The sequence below is a fragment of the Rhinolophus sinicus genome, chromosome 2 (assembly GCF_057876585.1).
Source record: "Rhinolophus sinicus isolate RSI-liver-muscle chromosome 2, RSI-T2T, whole genome shotgun sequence".
NCBI lineage: Eukaryota > Metazoa > Chordata > Mammalia > Chiroptera > Rhinolophidae > Rhinolophus > Rhinolophus sinicus.
The window spans coordinates 60,087,375-60,111,287 of NC_142502.1; positions in this window are offsets into that span (position 1 = coordinate 60,087,375).

Below are 23,913 nucleotides of genomic sequence, written 5' to 3' on the forward strand. Positions count from 1 at the left end.
AAATTAAAGAAATACCTCTAAGGGTAAGCTTTTACCTAGACCAGTGGCAGGAATTTTGGCTGTAGTGGTTTCAGAAAAGAACTAAGAGTCCTGTGTTCTATTCTGCCACTGGTGAACTGTGCTTCAAACAAAGCATTTCATCCTCTTCTGCGTCCTTATCTGTAAAATAAAAACGCTGGTCCTATCCTCTTATACACAGGAAGACCCTGTCAATGACTAACAACATTACGTCTATGTAGGGTGATCATATATATGGGTTTGTCAGAGACTGTGACAATTTATGCCTATTGTCCCAGCAAAATTATTATTAATTATTAAGTGTGCCCACTTCTCACTCAAAGATAGCCCAGTTTGGATGATACCCAAACAGATTTTGTGCCAAATGCCCACTTTACAGGAAACTTCCTCACTATCATTGTCCTGATAACCCTCTAGCAGTGACCAGACGTAAGACTTACCTGCTCAAGGATCTATAGCTAAACCTCACCCCAGATTAATAGCCAAACTCTCCAGTACCTAATGTAGGCAATATTGTTTTAGCATTGTTACAGTGACTATGCCCTTTTACCCAAAAGGTATTAATTATAAAAGTTTCATGTCAAAAAATAGATGTTATGTTTTGGGAAACCAATATTATATTTTTCTGCCATCCTTTATTCTTTTCTACCCCCTATCCTTCACCCATGCCAATAGCGTGAATCAAAAGAGAGCAAAAGTTTAGTTAACTCTAATTATCTGCATTTACATTTGTCTCAATTCATTGAAATCCTCGCTTTCTGAATATCCCTTCCATCCAGGAGACTCCAGTGAGCATATTCATGCTTCAAACAAATCTGCCTTTCTTAATCATCAAAAGGTATTTTCTTTAATAAATGAAGCACAGCAGGCCCTGCAGCTGTGTTGTTTATTTTATAGCAAGCACAAAGACAATTTATTTTTTAATACTATAATTAGATTAGTGTTCTCTTTACTAAAGCATCTGTAGGAAAATGAGAGTATGTTTCTTTGAATGAATGAGCAGTCACATTTATTTTTATTAAATCTGAACCCATCCACTGAGATAGCTGAATTTAATTTTATGTTCTAATACGACATATAATATTCCAAGTTTTTTTTTCAGATAAATCCATAGTCCCCTCAAAAAAGAGGTTGGATTAAACAGAATCGTCTGATTCAAATTTCATGAACTGAATTAAAATTTCTCTAAGGTGCAGGATTGTGTTTGTGTTGAAGAATGACTATATTAAGGCCTGTATTTGCATTCATCAACAAATATATCTGAGTGGTTATCAGTGACCTGTCATTGACAAGGAGACTATAATAACATTATACCTTTGCTATGACTCTGTAGGTGTTTTGTTTTTGTTTTGTTTTTTCCTGTACTTCTTTACTAAAAAGTTTTGGAAGTCCTGTTTTATAAATCAAGAAGGTTAATTTCCAAAATACAGGCATTTTTAAAGTTTTGGAGATGGTTTATCATCATTGCATCCATAAAATGGTTGCTTAGAACCATCTAGACAGCAATTAAATCACCCAGGGAATTAGTCATCACCACCTTTGCTTTTCACTTCAGCATAGACAATAAGGAAAATATTTTCCTTTCTCTGTGCCCTTTTAAACTTAGGTGATGGAAGCAATTTAGTGTTGGTGCTATACCTTTAACAAGGGAAAACTAGTTCTCTACTGTTGCGTAACAACAAAGCCACAAACTTAGTAGTGTGGGGAGAGAGTCCCAGAGAGCAGTTTCCAGGCTCTTGGCCTCATGTGGAAAGGTGCTGGCTCGGGTAGTAGATGGCCATCAGCTGTGACTAGTTGGTCATCAGCTGTAACTAGCTAGCCATTAGCCACTGATATAACTGCCGTGGCTGAGCTAGCAAGCGTGGATTGCCATTAGCAAGTGAGGTTGTTTGTCAGAGAAGCGGACAGCAGGTTGCAGACTGTGTGGCTCCTGCTTCCTGTGTCTCCAACCCAGCTGCCATCAAGAATATAGTGTTATGACTCCCCTATCTATGGCTCCGTTGGTGTGCCTTTTCGGTCTCACCATGTCCTGCATTCTTGTGTGGGGAGCGGGACCAGAGACCTCCCTGAGAGACCCGCATGACCCCTGGCGCAGCAGCAGAGTATGGTGCTGGTCAGAACTCTCCGAAGGATGGTGGAGCAGTTTGCGCATATGAACACTCAGTCTCAGGAAGCCCGTGAGGAGCTGCGCCGGGAACAGGAGGCGCAATCTGCCTGGGAGAAACGTGACCCCTCGGTGAATCGGTGGTCCTCTCGAGCCTCCAGATGACATGCTGCCCTGTTGGCCAAAGCAAGCATCATCTTCCTCTTGGTCTGCTGCTGCTGTGGGCTCCTAGAGTTGTGGACACCTTACACCCAGGCCTCCACCCAGTCGGAACCTGGCGCAGCGAGCAGGATTTCGGCCAGGTAGGAACGGTGCCTGACTCTGGGCAGGAGGACAGGTGACCCCCCACAGTGTGTGGTACCCGGTAGCCACTGTTCTCGGGAGTTGGACCCTCAAAGAGGTGTGGGAAGACATAGATGGCTCTCCGGCCAGCATGGAGAGGGCCCTGCAGGTTCTAGCTGAGTGGTTGCCGGTGGAGGCGAAGGGTACAGCTGGCTGTGTGGGCTGGATGTTCCTCGCCGTGTTGTATCGTAGCACAGAGGATGCGCTTAATGAAATAGCCCAGGTGCAGGACCAACAGCCCCAGGGGGAGGCGCTGGAAGCTCAGGACCGTCAGTTGGAGGAGGTTCTCACCGTGGTACATGGTAACTTGGAGAAAGCGCTTGCTGGAATAGCCCAGGTGCGGGACCAGGTGTCCCAGTGGGAGGCACTGGAAGCTCGGGTCCACCTGTTGGAGGATGAGCCCCACAGTGGAGACTCTGAGGCAGAGGCGGACTACGCCAGTGGGGACAATGTAGCTCCCAATCCCCATGCCCAGCCCATTATGAAGCAAAGGGTAAAACGTGAGCAACCTTTGGGCCCCGGGGGCGTTGCTGCCGGTAACTCAGCTGTGACTGAGTTCACAACCTACACCACTTACACTCCCACTGAGTTGCAGGAGCTGGGGAGGCAGTGCGGACAGTGCTCTGGAGAGCCAGTCTCGGCTTTGCTACTAAGTTTATGGGATGAGGGAGCAGGCAGCATTCTCTGCTCCTCAGGCAAAATGGAAAAGCTAGCCTTCATGATGGGGCATCTGTCCCTGAGACAAAGGTTACACAATTGCCATAGGTTGGCCCAAGACCAGGGGAACCACACTCTCACGGAGTTGCTCACTGGTGCAGTACGCACAGTATGGGGACAGGCTGGCGACTGCCAGGAACTGTGAGTAAATGGCAATCTTCTGAATTTACTCAAGTCATCCGTGAAATGGGTATGAGACATGTTATGTTCAACCCTAGTAGGCAGGGGCCGGATGATAAGCATTTTACAGCCAGCATGAGAGATCTCGTTTGGATACTGCCCCTGCAAGTGCTTTTGTATCCTTGGTTGCCATTCTTATGCCCTACGTGGGATGGCGGATCCATGAAGTTACCATTGCCATGGCCACCCTAGGGGATGTTGAAAGCTGGCAGCAAAGGAAGACAGGAGGTCCAAGAAGTCGAGACCTGGAAGCCCAAATCAAAAGTATGGGGGCAAGGTAGCGGGTCTCAGAGAGTAACACGCACACAGTTGTGGCGTGGTCTCGTGGCAGCAGGAATTGATCAGGAAAAAGTAGACCGACAACCCAATGCACTCTTGTTGGAACTTTGGAAACACCTGCGTCTGGAACAGCAAATCCCATGAAGCCTAAAGGAGAAGTCCAGGAAAGCGCGACCCGTGTCCCTCCAGGACTTCATGTCACTGCTTCAGGCCAACTCCTTTCAGCTTGATTAGGGGTGGAACCAAGGTCCCTGTTTGCAGGGGATAAGTGGGGACCGGAGGCCCCACGTGGAACTGTCCATACATTGGCCCCCTTCTAATGTGCAGAGGGTTTTTTTGGCCCTAGTTGACATTGGCACAGACTGAAGTCTTGTTTATGAGGAACCCTGGTTGTTGCCAGGAAATCTAGCTGAGCACAGAAAGTAGGTGGACATTGAAGGACACTCCCTGGGGACATTACTTGAACTGGACTGGGACTTCTTTTCATGAGCTGGGTTCCTGACACAGGGCCCCTCGTGGAAGACACTTGTCATGTAGATTGTGAGGCGAGATCCTGTAGGGGTGGAGTGTGGGGACAAAGTCCCAGAGAGCAGTTTCCATGCTCTCAGCCACGGGGAAAGGTGCTGGCTCTGGTAGTAGATGGCCATCAGCTGTTACCAGTTAGCCATCAGTCACTGATATAACTGCCATGGCTACAATGACAACTATGCTTGTTAACTACACTGACAAGCTAGCAAGGGCGGATTGTAGTTAGCAAGGGGATTGCAGTTAGCAAGTGAGGTTGGTTGGCAGAGAAGCGGATTTCAGGCTGCAAATCATGTGGCTCCTGCTTCCTGCGTCTCCAACCCAGCCGCCAGCGATACTATAGTGGTATGACTCCCCTATCTATGGCTCCACGGGTGTTCCTTTTTGGCCTCACCATGTCCTGCATACTTATGTGGAGAGTGGGACCCTGCATGACAGTAGCTTAAAACAACACTGTATTATTACTTTCCATAGTCTGTGGGTTGACGGGGTTCAGCTGGTGGTCTTGCTTGGTACTTCTCAAGAACTTAAAGTAAAATAGTGGTTAGGACTAGCTGGAGTTTTTTGAAATCTCAACTGGGCTAGACATCCATCTGGGCTTCTTATCACATATAATTGACTTTTCAGCTGAGATGTTTCAAACTACAGCAGGAAATTCTCTCTCTCTCTCTCTCTCTCTCTCTCTCTCTCTCTCTCTCCCTCTCCTCCTTCTCCTCTTCCATTTCCCCCTCTCCCCCTCCCTTTCTCCTATCCCTTCCTTTTTTTACATTAAGGTTTATTGGGGTTACAATTGTTAGTAAATTTACATAAGTTTCAGGTGTACAATTCTGTAATACATCATCTATAAATTGTATTGTGTGTCCACCACCCAGAGTCAGTTCTCCTTCCATCACCATATATTTGATCCCCTTTACCCTCACCTACAACCCCCTTCCCCCCTTACCCTCTGGTAACCACTAAACTATTGTCTGTGTCTATGAGTTTTTGTTTCTCATTTGTTTGTCTTGTTCTTTTTTTGTTTTCGGTTTATATACCACATATCAGTGAAATCATATGGTTCTCTGCTTTTTCTGTCTGACTTATTTCACTTAGCGTTATAATCTCAAGATCCATCCATGTTGTCACAAATGGTCCTATTTCATCTTTCCTTACCGCCGAATAGTATTCCATTGTGTATATATACCACAACTGCTTTATCCATTCATTTATCAAAGGACATTTTGGTTGTTTCCGTGTCTTGGCCACCGTAAATAAAGCTGCAATGAACATTGGAGAACACTTGTCTTTATGGATAAATATTTTCAGATTTTTGGGGTAGATTCCCAGGAGAGGGATTGCTGGGTCATATGGTAATTCTATTCATAATTTTTTGAGGAACCTCCGCACTGCCTTCCATAGCGGCTGCACCAGTCTGCGTTCCCACCAACAGTGTATGAGGGTTCCTTTTTCTCCACAGCCTCTCCAACACTTGTTACTATTTGTCTTGTTGATGATAGCCATTCTAACTGAGGTGAGGTGATATCTCATTGTGGTTTTTATTTGCATTTCTCTGATGATTAGTGATGTTGAGCATTTTTTCGTATGTCTATTTGTCATTTGTATGTCCTCTTTGGAGAGATGTCTCTTCAGGTCCTCTGCCCATTTTTCAATTGGGTTGTTCAATTTTTGGTGGTGAATTGCATGAGTTCCTTGTATATTTTGGATATTAGCCCCTTATCAGAGGTACGGTTTGCAAAAATCTTCTCCCATTCAGTTGATGGCCTCTTTATTTTGTCGATGGTTTCTTTTGCTGTGCACAATCATTTAAGTTCGAAATAATCCCATTCATTTATTTTAGCTTTTATTTCCCTTGCCTTTGGACTCAAATTCATAAAATGCTCTTTGAACCAAAGGTCTATAAGTTTAGTACCTATGTTTTCTTCTATGCAGTTTATTGTTTCAGGTTTTATGCTTAAGTCTTTGATCCATTTTTAATTAATTTTGGTACATGGTGACAGATAGCAGTCCAGTTTCATTCTTTTGCAAGTGGCTTTCCAATTCTCCTAGCACCATTTATTGAAGAGGCTGTCTTTTCTCCATTGTATGTTTTTGCTTTATTGTCAAAAATTATCTGTCCATATTTATGTGGTTTTATTTCTGAGTTCTCAATTCTATTCCATTGGTCTCATGTCTGTTTTTCTGCCAATACCATGCTGTTTTCATCATTGTTGCCCTGTAGTACAAGCCAAAGTCAGGGAGTGTGATACCTCCAGCATTGTCTTATTTTCTGAAGATTGCTTTGGCTATTTGGAATCTTTTGTGGTTCCAAACAAATCTGATGATTTTTTGTTCTATTTCCTTTTAAAATGCCATTGAGATTTGGATGGGGATTGCATTGAATCTGTATATTGCTTTGGGTAATATGTCCATTTTAACTATGTTGATTCTTCTAATCCATAAGCCCGAATGTCTTTCCATTTCTTTGTGTCTTCAATTTCTTTTAAAAATGTCTTATAGTTTTCAGCATATAAGTCTTTCACATCCTTGGTTAAGTTTATTTCTAGGTATTTTATTCTTTTTGTTGCAATTGCAAAAGGAATTGTTTTGGTTTGTTTGTTTTATTTCTTTTTCTGAGATTTCATTGTTAGTACGTAAGAATGCAATGGACTTTTGTACATTGATTTTGTAACAGCAACTTTACTGTATTTGTTGATTGTTTCTAATAGCTTTTTGGTGAAGTCTTTAGGGTTTTCTATATGTAGCATCATGTCATCTACAAAGAGTGACAATTTAACTTCTTCCCAATTTGGATGACTTTTCTTCCTTTCTCTTGTCTGATTGCTCTGGCGAGGACTTCCAACACTATGTTGAAAAGCAGAGGTGATAGGGGACAGCCCTGTCATGTTCCAAAACATAGAGCATAGGGCTTCAATTTTTCACCATTAACTATGATTTAGTTGAGGGTTTGTTATATAAGGCCTTTATTATGTTAAGGTATTTTCCTTCTATGTGTATTTTACTAAGTCTTTTAATCATAAATGGATGTTGTATCTCATCAAATGATTTTTCTGCATCAATTAATATAATCATATGATTTTTGTCCTTTATTTATATGATATATCACATTGATGGATTTGCGTATGTCGAACCATCCTTATGCCCATGGGATAAACCCCACTTGATCATGATGAATAATCTTTTTAATGAATTGTTGCATTTGATGTGCTAGAATTTTGATTAGGATTTTTGCATCTGTGTTCATCAGAGATATTGGTCTGTAGTTTTCTTTCTTTTTGTTATCCTTACCACGTTTTGGTATGAGGGTAATGTTGGCCTTATAAAATGTGTTAGGGAATACTGTCCCTTCTTCAATTTTTTGGAAGAGTTTGAGCAGGACAGGTATTAGATCCTCTTTGAAGGTTTGGTAGAATTCACTACTGACGCCATTTGGTCAAGGACTTTTGCTTTTGGAAAGGTTTTGGATGACTGACTCAATTTCCTTACTGGTGATCTGTCTATTTAGATTTTCCAATTCTTCATGATTCAGCCTAGGAAGGCTATATGTTTCTAAAAAGTGTGCATTTCTTCTAGGTTATTGAAATTTGGTGGTATATAGTCCTTCATAATATTGTTGGATTATCCTTTGTATTTCTGTGGCATCTGTGATAACTTCCCCTCTTTCATTTTTGATTTTGTTTATTAGTGTCTTTTGTCTTTCTGTCTTAGTGAGTCTAGCCAAGGGTTGGTCAATTTTGGTAATCTTTTCAAAGAACAAGCTCTTTGCCCCACTAATTTTTTTCTATCATCTTTTTGTTCTCTATTTCATTTAGTTCTGCTCTGATTTTTATTATTTCCTTTCTTCTGCTGACCTTGGGTTTCATTTGTCCTTATTTTTCTAGTTCTTTAAGGTGTAATGTGAGATTATTTGTTTGGGATTTTTAATGTTTCTTGAGATAGGCCTATAATGATATAAATTTCCCTCTTAAAATTGCTTTCGCTGCATCCCAAAAATTATGGTAGGATGTATTTTCATTCTCATTTGTTTTTATGCATCTTCTGATCTTTCCTCTTATTTCTTCTTTGACCCAGTCATTCTTTAAAAGTATGTTGTTTAATCGCTGTATATTTTTGGTTTTTCCTGCTTTCTTTTTGCAGTTGATATCCAGTTTCAAAGCCCTGTGATCAGAGAATATGCTTGGTATGATTTCAGTCTTCTCAAATTTGCTGAGACTAGTTTTATGTCCAAATATATGGTATATCTTTGAGAATGAACCATGTACACTAGAAAAAAATGTAGTCTGATATTCTAGGATGAAGTGCTCCATAAATGACAATTATGTCCATTTCATGTAATGTGTCATTTAGGGCTGCTATTTCTTTATTTATTTTCTGTTTGGATGATCTATCCATAGTTGTCAATGATGTATTTAGGTCCCCTAGTATAATTGTGTTTTGGTAAATTTCTCCCTTTAGTTCTGTTAGTAGTTGCTTGGTATATTTCGGTGCTCCCTGATTGGGGGCATAAGTATTGATGACTGTTATGTCTTCTTGTTGTATAGTCCCCTTTACAATTATGAAATGTCCGACTTTGTCTCTTGTTACATTTTTCACCCTGAAGTATGTTTCATCTGATATCAGTATAGCTACACCTGATTTTCTCTGGATACCATTTGCTTGGAGTTTCAATTTCCACCCTTTCACTTTGAGTCTCTGTTTGTCCTTGTAGCTGAGATGTGTCTCTTGCAGACAGCGTATGTATGGTTGGGTTTAGTTTTTGATCCAGTCTGCTACTCTGCCTTTTTATTGGTGAGTTCAGTCCATTTACATTTAGGGTGATCATTGATATGTGAGGATTTCCTATCATTCTATCTTTAGTTTTCTGGTAAGACTGTGTCTCCATTGTTCCTTTGCCTTTTTGTTGTTGTCTATTATTTCTGTGTGGTGGTATTCTATGATGTTTCCCTCTGTTTCTTCTTTTGTTACAGTATATATTTTAGTTTTAGATTTTTTTTTTTTTGAGTGGTTACCATTAAGTTGATGTAAAAGAAAGTTTGATATTTAGAGTATTCCATTTTCTTCAGCATGCCTACTTTCTCCATTCCCATATTCTGGTTCAGGCTTTACTCTCCCCCCTTTTATGTTTTGGTTGCCACAAATTGTCCCTGTTGATGGTGGTCGAATAGTATTTCTTGTAGCTCAGGTCGGGTGTTAGAAAATTCCCTCAGCTTCTGAATGTCTGGAAAGGTCTTTATTCCTCCTTCATAGCGAAAGGATATCTTTGCTAGATATATTCTTCTTGGCTCATAATTTTTCTTTCAATAGTTTGAACATTTGGTTCCACTCCCTCCTGACTTGTAGAATTTCTGCTGAAAAATCTGACGATAATCTAATGGGCATTCCTTTGTAGGTTACCGTCTTCTTTTCTCTGGCTGCCTTGAGGATTCTTTCTTTGCCATTGATTTTTGACAGCTTCAGAACAATGTGCCTTGGAAAGGCCTATTGGGGTTGAGGTAATTAGGCATTCTATTTGCTTCTTGGATTAAAGGAACTTCCCAAGTTTGGGAAGTTATCATCAACTATTTGTTTGTATATACTCTCTGTTCCCTTCTCTCTTTCTTCTCCTTGTGCTATTCCCATTATTCTTACATTGCTCTTTCTGATGGAGTCAGAAATTTCTTGTAGAGTTCTTTCATTTCTTTTAAGTCTCAAGTCTCTTTCTTCTTCCATCCATGTCATTTCCAGATTTCTATCTTTGATGTCAATAATTCCTTCCTCCATCTGATCAATTCTACTACCTAAGCTGGCTATTTCATTCTTCATTTCTTTTATTGAGTTCTTAATCTCCAGAAGTTCTATTTGGTTCTTTTTCTTTTTTTAATTTCAATCTCTTTGGTAAAATGTTCATGTTGTTCTTTGATTGTGTTTCTGAGTTCATTAAACTGCCTGTCTGTGTTTTCTTGTATCTCGTTGAGTTTTTTTAAGAACTGCAATCTTGAATTCTCTGTCATTTAAGTCACATATTTCCATATCTTTAAGTTCCTTTTCTGGAGACTTTTCATTTTCATTCTGAGCCGTCTTGTTGCCTTGGTTATTCATGGCCACTAATGATTTATTATTTCTCTTCCTGGACATCTACAGGAGTGGGTTCTGAAACAGGTTGATAGAAAGAGGTCTTCCTTGTGTTTTCCAGCAGGTGTTGGCAGAATGTTTTATTTTCTCTCTGAATGCAGCCTTTTATTCTCTCTCGCACTGTAGTGTTATGTTTCTCTGCACTACTCTGTATTCTCACACATTGGCGGGATTCCCTGGGCTTCTCCTCTGTGAACAGTTGTCCTTGATCATAGGGCACCAACTCTGTGGGGAGATGTGGAGAGCTTCTGTGGTTCCAAAGGTCTTCCTGCCCCAGATTCAGAGCTGGTGTGCTTGAGCAGCTCTGTTTATTTCTGCAGGGATCATCCCAGATTGGTGGGGATGGGTGGGGTGGGTTGTGAGAGGTGGCCCAGAGCAATGGAGGCGACCCCCACCACAGCCAGTCCTGCTTCCAGGAGTCCCTCCCCTTTGCCAGAACTATTTGTGCTGCGAGTCGTGTCTGGGTACCACAGTTCTCAGAAGTGCAAATATTATGTTCTTTTGATCTGACACTGCTACTGTTCTGCTTCTAGCACCAGGCAGGTGGGGGCGCGGGGAGCTCTGGTGGGTTAAGGAGGGGGAACCTAGGCTCAGTGTCTAAGGCTTCTGTTCTCTGCTTGGCAGTGAGGGCTTAAACCACCATTTTCAGCCTTCTTCCCTCAGTCTTTGCTCCAAGGTTTCTGCCATGAGCATTGGGTTCAGCCATGTTATATGCTGTCCGCTCAGTACTGTGGGCCATCAGTGGAGCCCTAGCAGTCTACATTCTTCCCTCTCCCACAGCTACAGTAGTTTCGGGATGCAGCGAGTTCGGAGCACTGAGCTAGGTCTGTGTCCTGTGCCTGCGCGGCTCCGTCTCTGTATTTCTCCCTTCCCTCCTCCCCTGCTCATGCAATTTGCCCACCTTTAGGTTATTTTCGTAGTGTGCCTCTTAGTTTTGCCTGTCTGCTGTGCTTTGTGGAGTTATAGTTATTCAATTTGTTGTAAATTCCAGGAGAGATTTCCAGAGACTCACCTCATGTCACCATTTTTATGATGCCACTCTCCCTCCTTTTTTAGATGACCTATTTGTATGGCTACTTTGGACTTCCTCATGATAGCATGTTCTTGTTAGAGGGATTGGACTTTTTACATGGGCACTATCTTCTGCCCAGAGCAAGTGTTCTAAAAGCAAAACACAAGCTACATACTAGCTTTTTACCATCTAACCTCAGACGGCATGCAGCATGACTCTCACTGCTTTCTATGTGCTGTATAGTACCATTTCAGGTTCAATGTGGGAGAGGACTGAGATACATAAGTACCAGAAGGCCTGGTTCACTGAGTTGGGGGTTGGAGGGGCAGCATGTTTTTAGACAAATTACCACCAAAACAAAAATCCCACAGGATTTTAAAATGAATAATAATAAAGAATAAATACCATTCACTCTTCAAGCTTATCCATTTGACAGTTTTTTTTTAGAATCTTAATAAGTATACATTTACCTTTAAATAAGTTTAGCCATTTTTGCTATTGATTTTTAGTTTTATTATTTTTCTCTTTTACATATAGTATTATAATTATTTTCTGCTTTTTTTTTTTTTTAATTAAATTTATTGGGGTGACAATTGTTAGTAAAATTACATAGATTTCAGGTGTACAATTCTGTATTACATCATCTATAAATCCCATTGTGTGTTCATCACCCAGAGTCAGTTCTCCTTCCATCACCATATATTCGATCCCCCTTACCCTCATCTCCCACCCCCCACCCCCACCCCCCTTACCCTCTGGTAACCACTAAACTATTGTCTGTGTCTATGAGTTTCTGTTTCTCATTTGTTTGTCTTGTTCTTTTGTTGTTTTTGGTTTATATACCACATATCAGTGAAATCACATGGTTCTCTGCTTTTTCTGTCTGACTTGTTTCGCTCAGCATTGCTCTCTCAAGATCCATCCATGTTGTCACAAATGTTCCTATATCATCTTTTCTTACCGCCGAATAGTATTCCATTGTGTATGTATACCACAACTTCTTTATCCATTCATCTATCAAAGGACATTTTGGTTGTTTCCATGTCTTGGCCACCGTAAACAAAGCTGCAATGAACATTGGAGCACACGTGTCTTTATCTCTAAATGTTTTCAGATTTTTTGGGTAGATACCCAGAAGAGGGATTGCTGGGTCATATGGTAATTCTATTCGTAATTCTTTGAGAAACCTCCACACTGCCTTCCATAACGGCTGTACCAGTCTGCATTCCCACCCACAGTGTATGAGGGTTCCTTTTTCTCCACAGCCTCTCCAACATTTGTTATTATTTGTCTTGTTGATGATAGCCATTCTGACTGGGGTGAGGTGATATCTCATTGTGGTTTTGATTTGCATTTCTCTGATGATTAGTGATGTTGAACATTTTTTCATATGTCTATTTGCCATTTGTATGTCCTCTTTGGAGAAATGTCTCTTCAAGTCCTCTGCCCATTTTTCAATTGGGTTGTTTGTTTTTTTGTTGTTGAGTTGCATGAGTTCCTTGTATATTCTGGATACTAGCCCCTTATCGGAGGCACTGTTTGCAAAAATCTTCTCCCATTCAGTTGGTGGCCTCTTTATTTTGTCAATGGTTTCTTTTGCTGTGCAGAAGCTTTTAAGTTTCATATAGTCCCATTCGTTTATTTTAGCTTTTACTTCCATTGCCTTTGGAGTCAAGTTCATAAAATGCTCTTTGAACCCAAGGTCCATAAGTTTAGTACCTATGTTTTCTTCTATGCAGTTTATTGTGTCAGGTCTTATGCTTAAGTCTTTGATCCATTTTGAATTAACTTTCGTACATGGTGACAAATAGCAGTCCAGTTTCATTCTTTTGCACGTGGCTATCCAATTCTCCCAGCACCATTTGTTGAAAAGGCTGTCTTTGCTCCATTGTATGTTTTTAGCTTCTTTGTCAAAAATTATCTGTCCATATTTATGTGGTTTTATTTCTGGGTTCTCAATTCTATTCCATTGGTCTATGTGTCTGTTTTTCTGCCAATACCATGCTGTTTTGATTATTGTGGCCCTGTAGTACAAGCCAAAGTCAGGAAGTGTGATACCTCCATAATAGTTCTTTTTTCTTAAGATTGCTTTGGCTATTCGGGGTCTTTTGTGGTTCCAAACAAATCTGATGATTTTTTGTTCTATTTCTTTAAAATATGCCATTGGGATTTTGATGGGGATTGCATTGAATCTGTATATTGCTTTGGGTAATATGGCCATTTTAACTATGTTGATTCTTCCAATCCATGAGCACGGAATGTCTTTCCATTTCTTTGTGTCTTCTTCAATTTCTTTCAAAAATGTCTTATAGTTTTCAGCATATAGGTCTTTCACATCCTTGGTTAAGTTTATTCCTAGGTATTTTATTCTTTTTGCTGCAATTGCAAAAGGAATTGTTTTTTGTATTTCTTTTTCTGAGATTTCATTGTTAGTATATAGGAAGGCAATGGACTTTTGTGCATTGATTTTGTAGCCGGCAACTTTACTGTATTCGTTGATTGTTTCTAATAGCTTTTTGGTGGAGTCTTTAGGGTTTTCTATATATAGCATCATGTCATCTGCAAAGAGTGATAATTTAACTTCTTCATTCCCAATTTGGATGCCTTTTATTTCTTTCTCTTGCCTGATTGCTCTGGCAAGGACTTCCAACACTATGTTGAAAAGCAGAGGTGATAGGGGACATCCCTGTCGTGTTCCTGAACGTAGAGCAAAGGGCTTCAGTTTTTCTCCATTAATTATGAGATTAGCAGAGGGTTTGTCATATATGGCCTTTATTATGTTAAGGTATTTTCCTTCTATACCCATTTTATTAAGTGTTTTAATCATAAACGGATGTTGTATCTTGTCAAATGCTTTTTCTGCATCAATTGATATAATCATATGATTTTTGTCCTTTATTTTGTTTATGTGATGTATCACATTGATGGATTTGCGTATGTTGAACCATCCTTGTGCCCCGGGGATGAACCCCACTTGGTCGTGATGAATAATCTTTTTAATGCATTGTTGTATTCGATTTGCTAGAATTTTATTTAGGATTTTTGCATCGGTATTCATTAGAGATATTGGTCTGTAGTTTTCTTTTTTTGTGTGATCCTTACCAGGTTTGGGTATCAGGGTAATGTTGGCCTCATAGAATGAGTTAGGGAGTACTGTCTCTTCTTCAATTTTTTGGAAGAGTTTGTGCAGAATTGGTATTAGATCCTCTTTGAAGGTTTGGTAGAATTCACTAGTGAAGCCATCTGGTCCCGGACTTTTGCTTTTGGGAAGGTTTTGGATGACTGATTCAATTTCGTTACTGGTGATCGGTCTGTTTAGATTTTCCAGTTCTTCATGGTTCAGCCTTGGAAGGCTATATGTTTCTAAGAACTTGTCCATTTCTTCTAGGTTGTTGAATTTGGTGGCATATAGTCCTTCATAGTATTCTTGGATGATCCTTTGTATTTCTGTGGTGTCTGTGATAACTTCCCCTTTTACGTTTCTGATTTTGTTAATCAGTGTCTTCTCTCTTTTTATCTTAGTAAGTCTAGCCAAGGGTTTGTCAATTTTGTTAATCTTTTCAAAGAACCAGCTCTTTGTCATATTAATTTTTTCTATTGTCTTTTTGTTCTCTATTTCATTTAGTTCTGCTCTAATTTTTGTTATTTCCTTTCTTCTGCTGACCTTGGGTTTTACTTGTTCTTCTTTTTCTAGTTCTTTAAGGTGTAACATGAGGTTATTTATTTGGGAGTTTTCTTGTTTCTTGAGATAGGCCTGTAATGAGATAAATTTCCCTCTTAAAACTGCTTTCGCTGCATCCCAAAAATTTTGGTAGGATGTATTTTCATTGTCATTTGTTTCTATGTATCTTTTGATCTCTCCTCTAATTTCTTCTTTGACCCAGTCCTTCTTTAAAAGTATGTTGTTTAGTCTCCATGTATTTGTGTTTTTTCCCGCTTTCTTTTTATAGTTGATATCCAATTTCAAAGCCTTGTGATCAGAGAATATGCATGGTATGATTTCAATCTTCTTAAATTTGTTGAGACTGATTTTATGTCCCAATATATGGTCTATCCTTGAGAATGTTCCATGTACACTAGAAAAGAATGTATAGTCTGATGTTTTAGGATGAAGTGCTCTATAAATGTCAATTATGTCCATTTCATCTAATGTGTCATTTAGGGCTACTATTTCGTTATTTATTTTCTGTTTGGATGATCTATCCATAGCTGTCAGTGATGTATTTAAGTCCCCTAGTATAATTGTGTTTTGGTCAATTTCTCCCTTTAGTTCTGTTAGTAGTTGCTTGGTGTATTTCGGTGCTCCCTGATTGGGGGCATAAATATTGATGACTGTTATGTCTTCTTGTTGTACAGTCCCCTTCACCATTATGAAATGTCCATCTTTGTCTCTTGTTATCTTTTTCACCTTGAAGTCTGTTTCATCTGATATCATTATGGCTACACCTGATTTTCTCTGGGTACCATTTGCTTGGAGTGTCAATTTCCACCCTTTCACTTTGAGTCTATGCTTGTCCTTGTAGCTGAGATGTGTCTCTTGGAGACAGCATATGGTTGGGTTTAGTTTTTTGATCCAATCTGCTACTCTGTGCCTTTTTATTGGTGAGTTCAGTCCATTTACATTTAGGGTGATTATTGATATGTGAGGATTTCCTGTCATTCTCTCCTTAGTTTTCTGGTAAGGTTGTGTCTCCATTGTTTCTTTGCCTTTTTGTTGTTGTCTATTATTTCTGTGTGGTGGTATTCTATGATGTTTCCCTCTGTTTCTTCTTTTATTTCAGTATATATTTCAATTCTGGATTTATTTTGAGTGGTTACCCTTAAGTTTATGTAAAAGAAAGTTTGATATTTAGAGTATTCCATTTTCTTCAGCACGCTTACTTTCTCCATTGCCATATTCCGGTTCAGGCCTTTACTCTCCCCCTTTTTGAGTTGTGGTTGCCACAAATTGTCCCTGTTGATGGTGGTCAAATAGCCTCCTTTAGTATTTCTTGTAGTGCAGGTCGTGTATTAGAAAATTCCCTCAGCTTCTGTATGTCTGGAAAGGTCTTTATTCCTCCTTCATATCTAAAGGATATCTTTGCTGGATATATTATTCTTGGCTCATGGTTTCTCTCTTTCAATAGTTTGAATATTTGGTTCCACTCCCTCCTGGCTTGTAGAGTTTCTGCTGAAAAATCTGATGATAATCTAATGGGCTTTCCTTTGTAAGTTACCGTCTTCTTTTCCCTGACTGCCTTGAGGATTCTTTCTTTGTCGTTGATTTTAGACAGCTTCAATACAATGTGCCTTGGAGAAGGCCTGTTGGGATTGAGGTAACTAGGTGTTCTATTTGCTTCTTGGATTCGAGGGTCCAGTTCTGTCCACAAATTTGGGAAGTTCTCATCGACAATTTGTTTGAATATATTCTCTGTTCCCTTCTCTCTTTCTTCTCCTTCTGGTATGCCCATTATTCTTATATTGCTCTTTCTGATGGAGTCAGAAAGTTCTTGTAGAGTTCTTTCATTTCTTTTAAGTCTCAAGTCTCTTTCTTCTTCTCTCTGTGTCATTTCCAGGTTTCTATCTTCGATGTCACTGATTCTTTGCTCCATCTGGTCAACTCTACTACCTAAGCTGGTTATTTCATTCTTAATTTCTTCTATTGAGTTCTTAATCTCCAGAAATTCTATTTGGTTCTTTTTTAAGATTTCAATCTCTTTTGTAAAATGCTCATACTGTTCTTTGATTGAGTTTCTGAGTTCCTTTAACTGCCTATCTGTGTTTTCTTGTATCTCGTTGAGTTTTTTCAGAACTGCAATCTTGAATTCTCTGTCATTTAAGTCACATATTTCTGTATCTTTAAGTGCCTTCTCTGGAGATTTTTCACTTTTTTTCTGAGCTATCTTGTTGCCTTGGTTATTCATGGTGATTACTGGTTTGCTATTTCTCTTCCTAGACATCTACAGGAGTGACTTCTGCAACAGGTTGATAGAAAGCGGTCTTTCTTTTGTTTGCCAGTACTTGTTGGTAGAATGTTTTATTATTTCTCCAACTGCAACTTATTTTTCTTCTCCCACACAGTAATGCTATGTTTTCTCTGCACTATTCCAACTTCTCACGCAAAGGGGGGATTCCCTGGGAGACGGGCTTCTCCTCTGTTAATAGTTCGTCTAGGTCACAGGGCACAGTGTCCCGGTGGGTATGTGGAGAGCTTTTGATGTTCGAAAGCTCTTCCAGCTGCTGATTCAGAGCCCGTATATTTCAGCAGTTCTGTTTACTCCTGCAGGATCCACCCAGATAGGTGGGGTCAGGGGCAGGGTGAGTTGTGAGAGGTGGCCCAGAGCAATGGCGGCGACCACCACCACAGCCGGTCCTGCTTCCACAGGTCTCTCCCCTTTGCTGGAACTAGTTGGGCTGTGAATTTGTGTTTGCGGTCCACAGATCTCAAAACAGCAAATTTTCTGTTGTTTTGATCTGACACTGCTACTGTTTCGCTTCTAGCACCGGGCAGGTGGGGGCGGGGCGAGCTCTGGGAGGGGAGGGAGGGGGCGGCTAGTTTCAGTGCCTAAGGCTCCGTTCTCTGCTCGGCAGTGCGGGCTTAAACCACCGTTTTCAGCCTTTTTCCCTCAGTCTTTTCTCCGAGGTCTCTGCCGTGAGCGTTGGGTTCAGCCGTGTTATATGCTGTCCCCTCAGCCCTGTGGAGCCCTGGCGGAGCCCTAGCAGTCCAATCTCCAGCAGCTGCGGTAGTTCCGGGAAGCAGCGAGCTCGGCGCACTGAGCTAGGTCTGCGTCCTGCGCCCACGCGGCTCCGTCTCCGCGCGCTTCTCCCTTTCCTCCTCCCTCCACTCGCGCGAATCTCCCACCTGTAGGTGATTTCAGTCGGTAGTGGGCCTCTTCATGTTGCCTGTCTGCTGTGCAGGGAGTCCTTTGTGCAGTTTTTGTTGTTCGATTCTTTGTAAATTCCGGGGGAGCTTTACAGAGGCTCACCTCACGCCGCCATTTTTCCGGAAGTGTATTTTTTTTTTATAAAACATATTTTCATTTTAATAACATGAGTTAAACTGGCATTTATGGGCTGGCCTAAGGATATAACACAGCTTCTGACAGAATTATTAATCAATTTTTGGGACATAAGGTACTTGAATCATGAAGAATTCTCATAATAAAATACCCAAACAGTAATGTAACTTGCTGGAAATAATAATAATAATAATAATATTTTTTCAGAAAATATTTTTATGATTATGTTAAGACCTAACAAAGGAATATATTAATTTGTCAGTGATAGCAATAGGTTCTACTATTTAACCCTAATTTTAAACTATAAGTGTTAATATTTATGAAAATAAAATAGAGGTTAAGTAATTTATAGACTATATTTTGGATAATAGAATACTTAATCTTTATTCATTATATAATGTTTTATTCAATATCTACTGCTCTTCATATTTATAAGCATACAGAACTAAGGAAATATATTATTTTTATTATAATTTTCCAAAAACTACACTAAAAGGGCTTCTTACTTAGGTAAATATAGATAGATAGATAGATAGATAGATAGATAGATAGATAGATAGATAGATAGATTTACTGACTGAAAGTCACTATTTTCAGGAAAAGAAGGTGGAAATTAGAAAACTACACAAATTATTCAGTAATGTTTTTCAAAGTAGCTTTATTTTTGTTTTTTCCTTTCAAACATTTTCTACCTATTTAAATCAATATATTTAAAATGCATGCAATCAACATATCATTATAATTTCCTATGGAAACTATTTGACTTGTAAACACTGAAGAATTCATTTAAATAAAAGCTTAGAGAAAGTTCTAAAAGCAACTGTAAAAGTAAAACAAAATATTAGAATTTTGTATTTTTCCACAACTAAATTACTTACAAAACTGTTATGATTAAGATACATTGTTTTAAAATAGATATGATACACAAGAGAAGGTTTACTTAAGGTATTCTTTTAAATTCAGAAATGGAAAACTTATTGGAAACCTTTTAGATATGGGCGATCAATTTAAAAATAGACTATGTAGTGAAGCACCAGACACAAGGGGAAATAAAAAGAGGCAGGAAATTAGTAGAAAAATCCCTTAAAATATTAAAAAATAAAAAGAAGAAAAAAAATCAGAATAATAATTCATAAGACAGTGAGGTAGAAATGTTTTCTTTTCAATAAAAATATTTTAAGGAGTTCCAATAAAAGGGAAAAGAAGAAAATCCTTAAAAGCCAATGTAACCTTCATAAATAGTGTTGCAGATAAATAAAATCACAATTTGTAGGCTAATTTTAACCTTAAAATAAATCACAGTATTCTAGAGTAGAGCTATCAAGCAAGGTTGAAAATTATTCCTCTGTTCTATATTTTGTTCTTCTACAAGTGCATTCCAATATTTTGTTTGTTTATTATGAGAGCTGATTTATATTGATTGATGGCCTTAATGATTTTTTTCTCTAAAAATAATACCCCAGTCTATTTGCAGATAGATGTGTGAGATGACAATTTCATATACTTAAATATTTTCTCTTTTGTATGCCATTCCTAGATGAGTTTGTACGAAATCTGCCCGGAACTTTTTCTGAAATGAGTAGCATTATCTTCTTTTGGAATAATTGTCTTAATTTTATACCAGAGTTATTAATTTTTAGCAGATTTTTTATTTGCAGCTCAGAGTTACAAGATGCTGTGGTAGGAATGGGTGAGATGGAGATGATGGTTAAGTGATGGTGGTTGTGTTATAAAGTGATTAGATATAAAGTAATTAAAACAAAACTTAAGGACAATTCATATAGAAATAGGGTTAGAAATTATTTTATTTTTTAAATAAAGGGAATATGGTATTTTCATTGTTATGCTGCATAATTCAGAAAGGATGAGTTCCTTCTATTCTGGTCCAAGTGGAGAAGTTTATATTGGAATCCATATTTTCCAGACTGCAAATACTTAAAAGTGTGTCTTTTATCTCAGCTTACAGTTGCTTAGTGTTGAGACTGACACTATTTGTAATTCAGTCAATTGTTTTCTTAAAGAGTCTGACCCACCTCTGCTTGTGGACTTACTGTTGTTTTCTTAGTCCACAATCCTAAACTCTGCCTCAGGGCAACCTTGAAATGTATCTTTCTCCAATTGCTCCACTACAACTCAGGATACAAAAGCTGCCTAGTGTCCCTCATCTTATCCTTCCTCTTCTCAACCCCTTACTGTGGGATGTTTTACTACTGTGAGCATTGATTTAGGTTGGTGTTATATCATTCTCAATCATTTTGGCGCTGATCTTATTGTGTTCATGGGTAATTCTGAACAAACTACTCAGGAAATCCATTGTGTCCATTCTGATATTTTCCTTATCTTTCCAAGAAGATTGAGAATGCCTGCAGGAAATAATGCAATAATTATTTTTGGAGGAAGAAAAATATTTTTTTTCATTTTTGTTCTCTCCCCTGAACTGGAGACCAACTGAGTTTTGTCTCTGTCCAATTAATTATGCTTCAATAAAATACTGATATCTATAAAATAATAACATAGTCTCTTTCATTAGACTATAAAATAATTCCCTAACTTAGCTCCTGGCTAATACAATGCTAGTACAAAATAAGTACTAAATAAATGCTGAAAAAAAATTATCTTTTAACTTTAAATAATTTAGTCTTATACCAACTTACTTTTGATACTTTTGAAACCCTTAAAACCATATGTTTAACTGACTGACCACTAGTTATTTTTTATTGCTATTTATTTTTTACTTATCTATTTGTATTAAATTCTATTTGATATTGGTTACTACAGTTTATATTCAAGTTATCTTATTATAAAAGCAATGCATGCACATTGGAGAAAATTTGTAGTATCAAATAAAAAAGGAGAAAATAAAATTTAAATCACCCATAGTCCCAAATTTAATGCCCATATGTAACTATTTTGAATCCCTAATCTTTTTTCAGCACTATGTTTGTGTGTGTATGTATGCTCACGTTAATATTAGATTCTAACTATATGCTCCCTCCTTTTTTCCAATTGTGTTTTTTTTATTTTTAAAAATTGATTGGTAATAGTTCTTATATTTTGTTTTTCCGCAAAGCACAATTTCCTCACTATTAAATATTCTTCAAAAATATGGTTTTCATTGACTGCCTAATAGTCCTATCCCTTGGATTGCCATAATTCACTTAATCATTCAGTGGTTATTGACCGTGGCTGCTTTCAAAGTTTTGCTCTGATAAATAATTCTGTGATGAAAATCCCTGAAAGCAAATATTTTACTGCCATTCTGATTATTTTAGGAAAGATTCCTAAAAGCGGAATTAGAGAGTGAGTCCATCCTCAGACTTGTCATATATTGTTAAAGTGTTTTTCAGAAAGGTTGTATTCAATTGCACTGCCACCAATGTCAACGTATGACAATGCTGAAGTGTTCAAAACAAGTTTCCCCAAAATGTTCCACGTTGGCATATGGATTATTTTGAGCTGAAGTCAATCAAGACACAGCAGATTCAAGGAAATAAACAAACAAACAAACAAACAAAACTTTTACCTCTCCCTTAACTTTGTAGAAAAATTCAGAAAGAGAGCTATTACCAGAGACAACTTTTATCTGAATGACCTATCTGTATGGTCTGGCAAATATCTAATTACCAAATATCTGCTCTTCTTACTATCCTGTGAATTACCCTACTCCTTTGAAGCCACACGCCCTTGTCTTCTTAGTTCAAGATGGCACATAAGTTTCAGTTACGGGGCTCTTGTACACACATAATTAAATTTATTTTTCTCCTGTCATTCTATCTTATGTCAATTTAATTATTAGACCAGCCAATAGAACCTAGGAGAAAAGAACACTTTTTCTGCCCCTACAATGAATATGTCACTGTATTCAGCATTGCTGAGATCCATAATTACTAATCTCCATCAGGGACAGGGCTGTCTGTGCTGTTCTTTAGCATATCTAAGGACTAGTATGATTACATACCTATAGTCACTCAATTATTAGATGTGAACTAATACCATTTTTTTAGTTATTTATGTATGGTGAAAACACTTAAGATTTACTCTCAGCAAATTTCAAGTATACAATACAGTATTGTTAAGTATAACCACCACACTGTACATTAGATCCCATGAAGTTATTCATCCTAGAAATGAAACTTTGTACTCTTTGACCAACATCTCTATTAATCCTGGCCCCGATCCAGCCACTGGAAGCCACCATTCTACTCTCTGTTACTATGAGTTCAACTTTTTAAAATCTCACATATAGATGAGATCATACAGTACTTGTCTTTGTCTGGATTATTTCAATTAATGTAATGCCCTCCAGATTCATCCATATTATTGCAAATGTCAGGATTTCCTTCTTTTTTATGGCTAAATATATATATGTATAGTTAGTTAGTTCTTTCTTTTCACCCATCTACTACCCCTCTGACATCGCACACAGCCATTACATTTCCACTGCCTCTATTCCTAATGTTATACTCCACTTCTTGTATATGTATGTGTGTGTGTATATATATATATATATATATATATATATATATATATATATATATATCTTGTATACGTATATATATATATATATTATTTATTTATATATGTATATATATAATTGTAGTTGACATTCATTATTGTTCAGCTTCAGCTTCAGGTGTACAGTGCAGTGATCAGGAATTTACATCATCCCTGAGGATGTCTCCCTAATGAGATAAGTGTCCATCAGATACCCTACAAAATCTTTACAACATTATTGATTACATTCCCCAAATTAACTTTCTTATCCCCGTGGCAATCTTGTGCTTACCAATTGTGCTTCCTAATCCCCTCACCTTCCCCTTTATTCCCACTCCCCCTCCCTTCTAGCAACCCTCAGTTTTTCCTCTATGTCTCTGAGTGTCTCTGAGGCTGTTTCTGATTCGTTCATTCATTTATTGTTTTCTTTAGATTCTACATATAAGTGAGATCATATGGTATTTGTCTTTCTCTGTCTGACTTTTTTCACTTAGCATAATGTTCTCTATGTCCACCCATATTGTTGCAAATAGTAAGATTTCATTCTTATGGCTACATAATACTCCATTGTATAAATGTACCACAGTTTCTTAATCCAGTCATCTACCGATGGGCATTTCGGTTGTTTCCATGTCTTGGCTATTGTGTATAGTGCTGCAATAAACATAGGGGTGCATAAATTTTTTCGAATTAGAGTTTTGCATTTCTCTGGGTAGATACATAGGAGGGCAATTGCTGATTTTCCATTTTCAGATTTTTGAGATACCTCTATACTGTTTTCCATTGTAGCTGCACCAGTCTGCAATCCCACCAACAGTGCACAAGTGTTCCCTTTTCTCCACATCCTTGCCAGCACTTGTTGTTTGTTGATTTATTGATGATAGCCGTCTTGACTGGGGTGAGGTGGTATCTCATTGTGGTTTTTATTTGCATTTCTCTAATGATTAATGAGGTTAAACATTTTTTTCATATGTCTTTTTGCCATCTGTGTGTCCTTTTTAGAAAAATGTCTCTTTATGTTCTCTGCCCATTTTTTAATTGGGTTGTTTGCTTTAATGGAGTTGAGTGAGTTTTTTTAACAAATTTGAGATATTAACCCCTTATCGGTTATATCATTGGTAAATATCTTCTCCCAT